Source organism: Telmatherina bonti, assembly GCF_933228915.1.
Source record: "Telmatherina bonti genome assembly, chromosome: 2".
NCBI classification, from domain to species: domain Eukaryota; kingdom Metazoa; phylum Chordata; class Actinopteri; order Atheriniformes; family Telmatherinidae; genus Telmatherina; species Telmatherina bonti.
In genome coordinates, this window is record NC_136620.1 from 18,301,029 (window position 1) to 18,313,390 (window position 12,362).

Consider the following 12,362-nt stretch of genomic DNA (forward strand, 5'->3'; position numbering starts at 1 on the left):
ATTTTATAAGTCCAATGTAAGATCATAAATATTGCTTTAAATCGAAGCTTTCGAATGTGAATATGCTATTCTTTTCTGTCTTTTTTAAGTTAGTCAGAACTCAAGGATTCTTTAAAACAATATTCTGTTCTTTGTTTTGCTGACGTTTTCAATGAAAGGAAAGGCTAAGGTGCAGATTTCCATGAGGACATTCTTCCAACAAGCACAGACCGGTAGACAAGAAAGCTCACAGAACAAGCCTGATCCAGACGCTGGTGTTTACAGGAAGTCACAATAAATGTTGTGTTGAAACAAGTCAATCATTTTGAAGGGATAATGTCAGAATTACATCTGCGAGATGTTCAGTGAGGAGTCATGTAATTATGAAAAATGAATCTCGAACATTAATTTAAACTCTGCTGGTGCCTGGAAAATGAGACGGCCCACAGAGACCGCTGAAGTAATTATACAAAGGAGTTTCCTTCAATGAAAGACAGTGTAATCCTTTCTCTCTTTATCTGCCAACAAACAATCCGTGAAAGAATAAAGAACAGCACATTTATTTTCTTTAACTTAGTGTATGTCTGTGTGGGTTTCCTGCAGTCATCCATCAAAGGCAGCAGCACTGAGCTGTCCCATGGAAATGTTCCCTCCCTCAAACAGGAGATGTGTGGATTTTGGCACCAGCTAGTAGCTGGGCGTGAGTGTGGTGAAAGGTCAGGAGTCACAAGGAGAAAACTGGTTCATAACTGACATCAAATCTCACCTTTACTAGGAAATTTGACAAGAAAGATCGTAGAAAATTTGCCTTCCTTTGTGGTCCATTTCTTCTGACAGGCTCTGAAACAAATCCTGTTAAATAGAGAGCATATCTGTCAGGAGTGAATGTTTTCACACACCTGCTCACCTCAGAATAGTTTATGTCAGTTAATGTCTTTACATAAGAGCAGTGATATTCGTTTTTCTCTCCCAAGACTGGGAGAAAAAGAAATCATTTTGTAATCACAACCCTGAGCCCTTTTGTTTTGTTTTTTTTTTTTATCAGTTATTCATAGAAATGGTCCTAAAGGTTAAATAAGGAAACTTTCTGCTAGCACATTATCTAGACAGAACTTATTTCTCATATGGTGTGATATTACTATTGTGTGATTGGTAAGAAATTTGAAGTGGGTATTATCAATATGGAAAATTGGGAATCAAGAATTTGAGTGAGTTTCAGCATCGAGAATTCTCATGCAGCTAAACAAAGCCATGATTTAGCCTCATCATTGTCAGCAGATTGCATGTTACATGTAGCATGTTGGTATATTTACTCCAAACAAGCATCCAACAAGCATGGTTTTAAGGAGCAGGTTGTAGAAAACCTTCACTCCAGGACCAGGTGGAGGCTTGTTGTAGGCGAAGCAGGCATCGTGTTTCCTGTTGAAATAAGAACAAACAAAGTAAAGCTTTTGTCTATCTCACACGCACTTGTGTGGGGTCATGTTAAACAATATCTGGATGTTTTGAAAATTAATGAAAATGACACCACTACATGCATATGTCTTCCAAAATAGATCCGACAGTAGATTGGAAATGGATTTTTAGAATATTATATGTTAAAAGTGCATTTAAATGCATCAGATCAGTTTTTTACAATTATCTGATTACAACCTGATATCTGATTTTGTTGATCAGATGAATGAATTCACTAACTTGGTGTTACTGCTATCCATCTAGAAAAGTTTGTTAAATAACATTGAAACACGGTTCATAATGTGAACACTTTAAAAAGTGTTAATTTAACACTTTTTCAGTGATTCTGTGAATTCTGGGAAAGTATTCAGTTTATTTCTGAGGGTATTAAATGGTTAATTTGTGGGATGGTGCAGAAACCATTATCTAATTTTGAACAAAAACCAAGCAGAATATTGAGTTTAGGACAAAGAATATTGAAAAAACAAAACACTGTTTACTTCCTGGCAAAAGAGGTGGAGGTGGTGGAGAAATACAAATACCTTGGAGTTCAGCTGAACAACACACTAAACTGGAGATGCACATAAAATAAAGGACAGAGAGACTCTACTTAACAAAACTGAGATAATTTCCTGTCTGCACCAATGTATCTAAGACTATTTTAGAAAGTACATCAGCTTTGCAGCCATCTGTTGGGGCAGCAGCATCTGACCCAGAGAGATAAAGATATTGAACAAACTGGTTTTTACTGGGGGTAACTTTGGAGTATAGAAGACAGAAAGATATCAGTGATCCTGCCAGCAGCCTTTAGGAGAAGTGACGTGTCTGCTAGGGCAGCAGCATCAGAATCAGAGACTAGGGTACATTCACATCAGGATAGTCCACTAGACTTGGTCCGATTGGCAAGGCCGGATTATCCAATGGGCATTATGGGCACGGGCCCAGGGGCCCAAGCCCAAGCCCAAGCCCACTTGTGTCCCATTTGGAGACTAGTGGGGCCCACATAGGTCATACATCAGCAATTTGGACATGAAACAAAATGTACATAAAAGCCAGATAGTTACACCACAGTTTCCAGTGTATTGCTACTGGTACCACTGGCTGAGAGATGTTAGAAATGTCGTTTCACAGTGTATCTTTTTACAATTTTCACAATGTTGTGCTGGGGAAGGGTGCCCGTGGGACACTCTGGGCCCAGGGGCCTGTGCACTTTTAATCCGGCCCTGCCGATTGTGGACTTGGCTCAGTTATAGGGGGGTTGTATCCATTCAGACCAAGATTTCATTCACACTGCACTTTGGTCAAATGAGTCCTCATTCCCACCAGAGGTGACACTGTGCTAGTATTTAGCAAAAGAGAGGACAAGACCCGCGTGAAGAAGAAAACTCTGTTTCCTCCACCTACGAGTTAAACGTGGAGAGGAAATCATCGCTGCTTTGGGTTTTTTATTTTGTCTTATGCAAGTATACTGCCGGAATACACTGCAACAATGGACGCAGTATGAACAACAGACGAAGCAGAGGAGCTTAACATGATCACTATGTATTTATACACAATGCAATGCTACGTCAAATGCAGGAAGTGACTTTTTTTTTGTTGTCCACTTCCTTTAATTGGTCCGCTGGAAACAGGCTGAGACCTTCGTTTGTAGCCTCTTCTTTGGTCCAAATCAGAATTTGTTCAGCGCCTTCAAAGCTTCCCAAACTAAGAGGACTTTCCGAGCAAACATACTTGGATTTGGATCAAAATGTGATGTGAATATGTACTTGAAGAGACTTCACCTCCAACTGGAAATCTAATTTGCATCACAATTTAGCATGAAAAGATTGGGAATTTTAAATAAGATGTGTGCTCACGTGTCACATTGCCATGCTATGAGGAGAAATTACATTAAAATTAACATATTTAATACATAGCATTCACTAGTAAATCTTTTTCATCTTGTTCTTACTTCCCTCTTTCTGTAATACTGCCATATTATTTCTGCATTGATCAAAGTTTAGTAGCCTTGTTTACTATTGCCATTACTTTAAGTTTATCGCAGGAATGTGAAGTAGTGAAGAAGTGGAGCTGACATAGTAACTGTACTCCTTCAGCATTAGAAGCACTGTGAATTCACATTGCCCCAGCTGAAAGAGTCAGTGACTGCTGGCTCTTTTCAAGAAACAAACATGACACATTTCCCCTGACAACGCTGACAGGGCACCCTCCTCTTATTTTCTCCTCTTGCACTCCTTGCGAGTCCAACAAAACCGGCATTGATGCTCACAAGAGAAAAATAAGACAAGAGTGGCTATTAAAAAAGAACAAGCAGTCAATTTTATGACCATACAAGGCAACCCCACATTCCTGCCTCTGACATTTACTGGCTCTTAAACCGAGGCCTCATACTTGCCAAAAGCTCTGGGGAGGAGTTCTTATCAAGCTACAGTAAAAGAGAAGTTTACCTATTTTCTTTTACAATATGGAGGGAGTTATGGGAGCATGATGAGTGGAAGGAGGAGGTGTGAGTGTATGGAAAAGGTTAATGGGATTAACAAGGGTGCTGATAAAAAGGCAGCGAACAGACAAATGGGAGTGTCCGGCTGAAATGAGAAGTTTCCTCTTCCAGACTTTAAGTCCAGTAGAAACATTCAGTGTGTAGATAACAACACATATCCTGACTGCAGGACAGTTTCACTGTTCATTTAATGTATTCCACATTTTTTCCCCTTGAAAACCAACCTCATCTAAGCTTCTAAAGCCTTCCTTTAAATATGACTTTTCCTATTCTCTAGAGCATTATTCCACATTTCCTTTGGCATAGCTTCATGTTTGTGGGTCAGTAGGTTAATCCCTGTTAGTTTAGGAATACTGTTGGTATTTAACCTTTAACTTCCAAACACCTACACACACACACTCCTCTTCAGTATCAGAGCACTGTTTTGTGTAATGAGTTAAAAGACTCCTCTGTATGTGTGCATGTGTGTGCATGTGTGTGCGAGTGTGTGGATGATTTTTTTCCACTGTGCTGCCTGGCACAGCAGTGGAATCCCCTCATTAAAAGCAGATGATGAAAATAATGCATAACAGAATGTATGTGTGAGTGTAAGAGTGCATCTAGCACATGCGTGTCCCTCAAGCATGTCTGTTTTCATGCACACAGATTTAAACCATCCTTATGTATTAACATTTTGTACGTTTGTATTGAATGAATATAAGTTATTTACAGAGCTACTGCCACACAGCAGCTTCAGGAGTTGGATTTCTTAGAGTAATAGGAGTCGGAGTAATCTGTGCCTGAGTCTTTTATTTTTGAATAACAGTCCACTATTCTACAAGTTGTGAGCTGGTGAGCTTTTAGACGGCTGGCTTGGAGGTGGGTCAGTTGGGGTGGCAGTGGCTCAGTTTGTAGAGCCGCTTGTCTTGTGAAGTGATGGTCAGCAGTTAAAGTCCTGTTCCCCAACAATGCTACAGCCCCGATGGGAATTATTATCTGAGGGGCGGTACCAAGCCTGGACAAACGCAAACAGTTGCCTCAAGAAGGGCATCTGGTGGTAAAACATGTCCCAATGTCACCCAAGTGGTGATTTGCTGTGGTGACCCCTTCAGAGGGACAAGCTGGAAGGGAAACAACAGGTGAGACAATTTATGATATCCTACATTACAAAAAGGAAACTGTCATATTCATTCATGGTTTTTTTTTTTTTTGTTTATTTTTAAGGCGACAGTACATACTACATTTTTTATTATATACCAATTTTTCTGTTGTTTACCTTCTAATATCATTATAATGTCTATTTACTTTATCCCCTGTTTGCATTGTTTTACAGACAAAAGATTTCACACACTTATTACTACCCGCCAATTGGGATCTTAGTGGCTCATAATATAGAAGCTTTATTGTCATCATACAGTGGGATACTATGAAACTTTCCTCAGCAACAATCTACAGTGTCACATATTAGAATAACTTATTAATTATGTAAAACTTACATGTATATTAAAAAATAATAATATATTCAAGTCACTTTGCAGTATCAAGGTGAATGTGCAAGTTTAAAAATTCTGATTTAATCGTGCAAATGAACAGTCATGGCAGTAGCCAAGATTAGAATAGTACCAAATAGTTTCTACTCTGTTTAATTTTGTTAATCTTTGTTAAGACCATAGACTGTACATAAAAGATGGGCAGAGTCTCTGGGACATCATCTCTGGGTTTCTGAGGAGCTAAACTGAAGCTTTTTGGGGAGTTCCCACCGTCGCCATTTTGGTACCATCATGCATGTCCTCTCTCCTAGAAAATAAAAAAATGGGTAAAGATGTAGAACTGAGAGGGCGGCTGTGATTGTGAGGGTGGATGATTGATGACTATCAAACTCTGACCTACCTGTAGCTAAGAGCTAACTGAGCTAACCAGGAGCTAACAGGAGCTAACGGAGGTAGCCGGGCTAAAGCTAAACCACGTTGTTAGTCGGCTAAAATCCATAGTTGTGCTACACCTTGCCTTCTTGCTGTGGCATATTGGGTACCTGTCAACAAAGGGCACACATTACAATAAAAATTATTCTGATTTTCAAGTGAAATTGGTATTAACAGATGAGTTATATAAACAATTTACCCCCACCACAGTTTTCATTATGGTAAACCTGACTGATTAAAGCTATTTTTTGTTTTTACAATAAAAGAAAAACTTCTGTCTGTCATTTTTAAAAATAGGTTTCATTATCTTTAGTTACTGCTTCTCCTTTGTGAATAACCCACTCCTGTAAACTAAATCAAAAAGAAGAAAAAGCCTGTGATGTGTAAACGGTTAAAATGAGTCATGCACATGAAGTAGTCATGAATTCTTCCTTTGTTGTTAAATTGCTCCATTTATCTGACAGTCAAGTTAAAATTCCATACACTTAATTTTTAAAGCCAATATCTTTAGCATCTATTACTGCTTATATTGTGGTGGTAAAAAATGATTACTAATATTCTACTATGAACTGTTTTAAAATAATTGTTTCATTTCAATGAACAAAACAAAACAAAAAGCCCTGTAATTGAGATTGAGTACCATATAATCATTTTTATACTGTAACCTTGACTAAAGTACTGATTAGCTTAGAGAGAATTCAGCTGCAGCTTTTTACAGCTTCCAGCATGGAGAAGAGGAAGAGTGTGGTTAACAATGGCAGGAAATGGAAACTTGTAAAGAAAAGTTTGGCTGCAGCCACAAAGAAAGTGGCAGTGCAGGCTTTTCTGAACCACATAAGACAATTTATATGTCTCAGATTTTAAAAAAATGTTGCATTCTTGTTTTGCATCATCATTTTAATATTACCTTGTTGTCACAGTTATTTATCTCCTGCAAATGTAGGTTCATCCAAGTTTATTTAACAGGCCGAAATATGGAGTTTTCAGTTCAGCATGTTGCCATGTTTTTTTGTTTTAAAGAAGTAAAATGCATAAAGTGCCATCATAAAACAAGTAACATGTGTATTTAATGCATAAATACGATGTAATTACCCTCTACATAGCGATTAAAATCATGTTGGCCACATATTTGCCTTAACAGATGACTGAGCTTTTCGGAATACAAGATAAGGCAGTGGGAAGCACCAAGGCACCATTGTGTTTTGAAAAATACACCTAGTTAAACATAACTGGAAAAAGCACTAAAGAGAAAAAAGTCTTATGTTAGATGTGTGTACAGAATGCATTAGCAGCATGTCTAACTGAAGCAAATATCACCACCTGCAACACACAGCCATTAGATGGTAACTTATCATGTAAAGCAAACAGTGACCAAGACTCTGAGTCAATATGATAGAAGCATAGCTCAATAAAATAAACTTAAAAGTAGACCTAGGACCCATTCATTGACATGAACCAGGATGTAAAGTAAGTGTTAATGGTGGTTCTTCAGGCTATACAAGGCTAAATATAATGAGTATATTACACTACTAAAATACATCAGTAAATAGTAGCCTATGTGGATTTTTGTTAAGCTAGCAAGAAACCATGAAGGATAATGTTGTTTCTTTCAGAATAACAAGGCTGGAAAAAGGACAGTGGTATGAAGCCTTGCAGGGGTTTAGATTTGTGTTGGTATCAAACAACTGTGATTAAAAAAGAGGGTCAACAGTCAAACTTATAGTTTAATTTCCAAGCTTATCTTTTGAGTTAACAGGCCAAAAATGCATGTTAGCTAAGACACGAGCTGATGACTTTCTGGTTGAGGGCAAATATAGGCACACACATTGGTTTAATATATTCATACCAGTCACAGCAAAATATATAAACACACACATAAACAAAAAACTAATGAAAAACCAGTGTTGAAGTGTTGAAGTACCAACTTAATGCCCTTGCAATTTCTTCCTTTTGACAAGAATAGCATGCAGTCCAGGCTGAGCAGGACAGCTGCAACTTTTCCCACATATGTGTGCTGAGTGACTGATATCTAACTGAGTATGTTGTAAACTCTTACTTTTCTAGCTGTAATTAAAACAATAAACATATCAAGGCCTGTTTTAGTTGTAATGGAAATAACTTCCTAGCAACCAGCAGAGTTTAGATTCTGTAACTAAAGCTGCTGACAGATTGATTACGCTTAACAAGTACTAATCAGTCTTTCCAAAGAGTTAATACCAGTGCAGCCATGTGTCTGAGCTGACTGAATACATTCTGGTTTTTGGTGGAATGAGTACACTGTTATAAAATGTGAGATTCAGAATGAAAGACTGCAGTCCAGGAAATACTTGGCTGGATGAACAGGTAAAGTTGTGGTCACAGATTAAAGACAGACTATAATAAATCCGATTTTAGACATTTATTTAACAGGTGCTACGACATCCAGACAGAAATTTTTAAAACTTCTTTCCAAAGACTTTAATTCCAGCACCTAATCTTTAAATTACAAACTTCAAGTCCATTGGAAAGAGTGACTCCTGCTGGATATACTGTGAAAGACCACAAAGAAAGCATGACTTAAGAATATATCTTAAGAAGCCCACGTGGGGAAGAAATTTAACTTTAGCTATGGTTTAACACATGTTTCTGTAAGCTCTCTCTCTTGAGTTCCTATTTTATGTAACTTTTCTTCTGCAAGAAAAAGCAGAATGCATATTCTCACCTCAATCCCAGAGTATGTCTTTTTCCACATGATGTCACTGTTTCAAGTATTAAAGGTATGCATTTTTATTCATATTCTGCATAATTTTCTGTACTTTCCAGGTTTTCTATATATTTAATGTCATTACAGTCAAACCAGAAAGGGGTTTAAAGTGTGGTTAAATAATCCAGTTAGTTGACTATGTTTTTAAGTTATTTTTCTTATTGCCTTAATGCACAACTAGTATTATTTTAGAACTATTTAATTGTCAGGGGACTATTGTGAAAGATTTAGGAAATTCAAATGTGCAGACAGTTTTTTTCATTCATTAAATCCTGAGACAAGTAAAGCTACAGTATGTAAAGAATAAGAAATTTAACGATCCATGATTTCAATTCAGACTGTAAAACAACATAAAATAATATCATAAAAGCACAGTGCAGAATGTGCCTGGGGAAAGTATTGCTCCTGTGTATCACAGGAATACTACCAGGATGATAAATGGGTCCAACAAGACAAAGATAATACAAGACTAAATTTAGGATTACCATCTATGAATAATAAAATACCTGGAAAAGGGTTCTTGACCCATATAGCATAATTATAATGATCCCTTTCTCCCCTCTTCTTTAGGTATCTGCTTGAAAGTTGATCAAATAAGTATAATCCATATCTATAAATGTGTTAGTTGTAATAAAGAAATGAAGGTGGCACACATGAAAAAAGTCTCAGGCTGGCCTAAAGAAAACACTTATAGTAGTAGTTTCTTTTTGCGATGATGCAGCTGTAGCTCCAAACCTCTATCAAACCACAGTCCAGGTACTGAAGTGGCCTGCTTGCAGAGCCTTAAGCAACTGAAAACATTTGGTGCATGATGTGGCAAAATACAAGATTCAGATCTGTTAACTTTCTATAATACCTTATTAAGGGTTGTATGACAATGATCTGACAACTCTTATGCCATAATTTATAAAGAAAAGAACCAAGTCAACAGCTTACATGTTTATTTTGAAAAGAGTATTTGCAGACTTTGAAATGTAAACTTTGAAAAAGCTGGAAAATGTTTATCGCTTTCCTGGAAAAAGCAGCAGCATAAAACTAAATGAGTTTGTGAGCCATACTATTGAAGAGGCTGTGTGAACATGATCGTTCCTGTTTCTTGCTGGATCAAAATAATACCATGTTTATCATGGCATTCCATAAAAATGAATCACTCCTCCTCACTGCCTCATGTCTTGGAAAAATTGGGGGTTAAGTTATCAGTTTCAAAGAGCTGGCATTTGTCTATGCAAGTTGTGTGTCACAGTTAACATTTCTACTTGTCTTCACCACTTCGACAGAATGAATTGTCTTTTTTGATTGAAACGATGAAGTCTACAACTTTATTTGCATGGAAATAGGGGGAACGGGTTTTTTCTAGTGAAAACAGATCACAAGAAGTATCTAAGACATTACACTTTGGTCATAAAGGGATGGACATGGTCAGCAACAATACTCAGCTGTGAAGTTTAAGTTATGCGCAGAGGCCAAAAGTATGACAGAAAATTTCCACCGCACTATTACACCAGCAGCAGCCTGAACCAATGATATTAGACAGGATAGATCCGGGTTCTCGTGTTATTTCCACCTGATTATGCCATGAGAATGTTACAGCTGAAATCAATATTTTCCTCTTCAGACCATTCTCCATCAACCCTTGACATGATTGTGAGTGAAAATCCAAGTAGACTGTCAGCAGACCAGCCACACTAATGTTAAGGCCAACCTATTTGGCACAAAGACTGGAGCCATCTTCAGTCACTAAAATTCTCTTTCTTCCTCATTCTGATGTTTATTTTGAACTTTATCCAATCATCTTGGCCACATCTAGATGACTAAATGTACGGAGCTGGTGCCATGAGATTGCCTGATTATCTTAACAAATAACAAGTGTATCAACTAAAGTGATCAGCAACTACATTTCATTTTTTATGTAAACTTATGTAGGACACTGTTGTCCAAAACATTGCATAAAAGTTTAAATAACTATTGGAAATTCTTCCTAATAAGTGTGGAGTTCTTCATTGTAAAACCACTCGTTTTTGTCAATGAGGATTGGACTCACCGTTGCCCTCTTGTGGCCACTGAAGACAAAAGAAAACTTCCATGGCAACAGCAAACTACAAGCATTCAAAACAGGTTTTCACATCCCCCAAAGCATGACTTCTTGCTGGGTTGCTAGGTTGGGTTTGTTGCCTATTACCCAACCTGCAGCCTATTTCTCTCCAAATTGCATACTCTCAATAAAATGATCATATTTCTGCAATCACAAAGTCTATTTATTAACTCTAGTGTCATATTATAACAGCAACACTTGTAAGATATGTTGAAATGTGTAAATATATGTGTGTAATGTATGTTAAAAGTGATGTTTAAAAGCCCCTGTTGTGAAAACAGCCATTCCATTTTTATGTTTGTACTGTTTTTGATGGTGCTGACCTATTTGTGAAACTTGCTCTGATTTGCTAAACAGATTAAAAATGATTCCATTTTGCCAAACATCCACAAAAACTAATTTTATTATAATCAGGTATTTCATTATCTTATTCAGTACATTTTTCTTTTACATTAACTAACTTTCAAAAAACAGTGTACACTAGTCAGACGCCCATTGGTAAAATTTTTAACAGACTGGTGTGAAGACGAATGGATGGTGAATTTTTTGGGATTTTCTTGCTGGTAAATCTCAATTATCAGTCAATGTCCCCTAACAGCAGTTAAACAAGGACTTCCCATTGAAGTTTGATGTTTGATGCTTTCTGTTAAAAAAAAAAAAAATTGTTGAAAAAAAGAACGAAAAAAATAAAATAAATAAAAAACCAAGTACAACATCTTCAGTAGCTTCGCACGGGCCTGGCAGCAGAGATCTCTGAAAACCTTTAGATAAGATTCCTTGTAAATGCAGAGATACAGTAAAAATTTGAGTTTGTTAGCAGACGAAGATTCCTGCAATATAAACATGGACTCTCTGAAACTGAACAGACTGAAATAAAAAAGGTGTTTTTACCCAGATCTTCATGTGGCATCTCCTCACTGCCGTACCATTGCTGAAACTATGCAAACAAAAAACTGAAATTCCAAGAAATGTCCAAATCTCTTCTTGATTTAATTGCTTATCTCTCTTCATATGACTATGACTCATTGTTTACATATTTGATATGCTTTGCACAGACGCTGCCCGACATTCATATTTTCATGACAGGAATTTATGGCTTGGATTAGAATATGATTTATACTCCTCCACAGACTGGACTTAGAGCATGGTTCTCCCATAGAAACTTCACTTGACCCCTTCTGTTGGTAACAGCGCTGAGCGGAGAAGAGGTTGAACATATAATGCAACATACAACAATATTAAGTGTTGGGAAATGTCACTATGTTACTCCACTGGCATGAGAGGGGTGAAGCTTATTGCAACTATTGCTACTAACACATTATTAACATGATGCAAATTCCAGTAAGAAATGAGGCACAATGCAGATCCCTGTGTTAAAGGGCAGCACATTTTAGTATAAAACAAATCGCATGCAAACCCGAGCAGAAACACAAAGGCGTCTGTCCCTCTTTATCTTGTTAAGAACGGCAACAAAAGTTATTATATTTAGATCAGAGCTATGGCGATTTTGGAAATCAGCTGATTCGGTCCCATCAGGCCTGGAAATAGCGATACAACTTTAGGTCAACTGCCATTTAAAGACAATAGCTTCCTTAGAGATGGAGCTTCCCAAAAATTGCCCCCCCCCCCATCATGGCTGGTACATATTTTCTCATTTAACTAACACCAAAGAATGACAGTGAATGCAGGTTT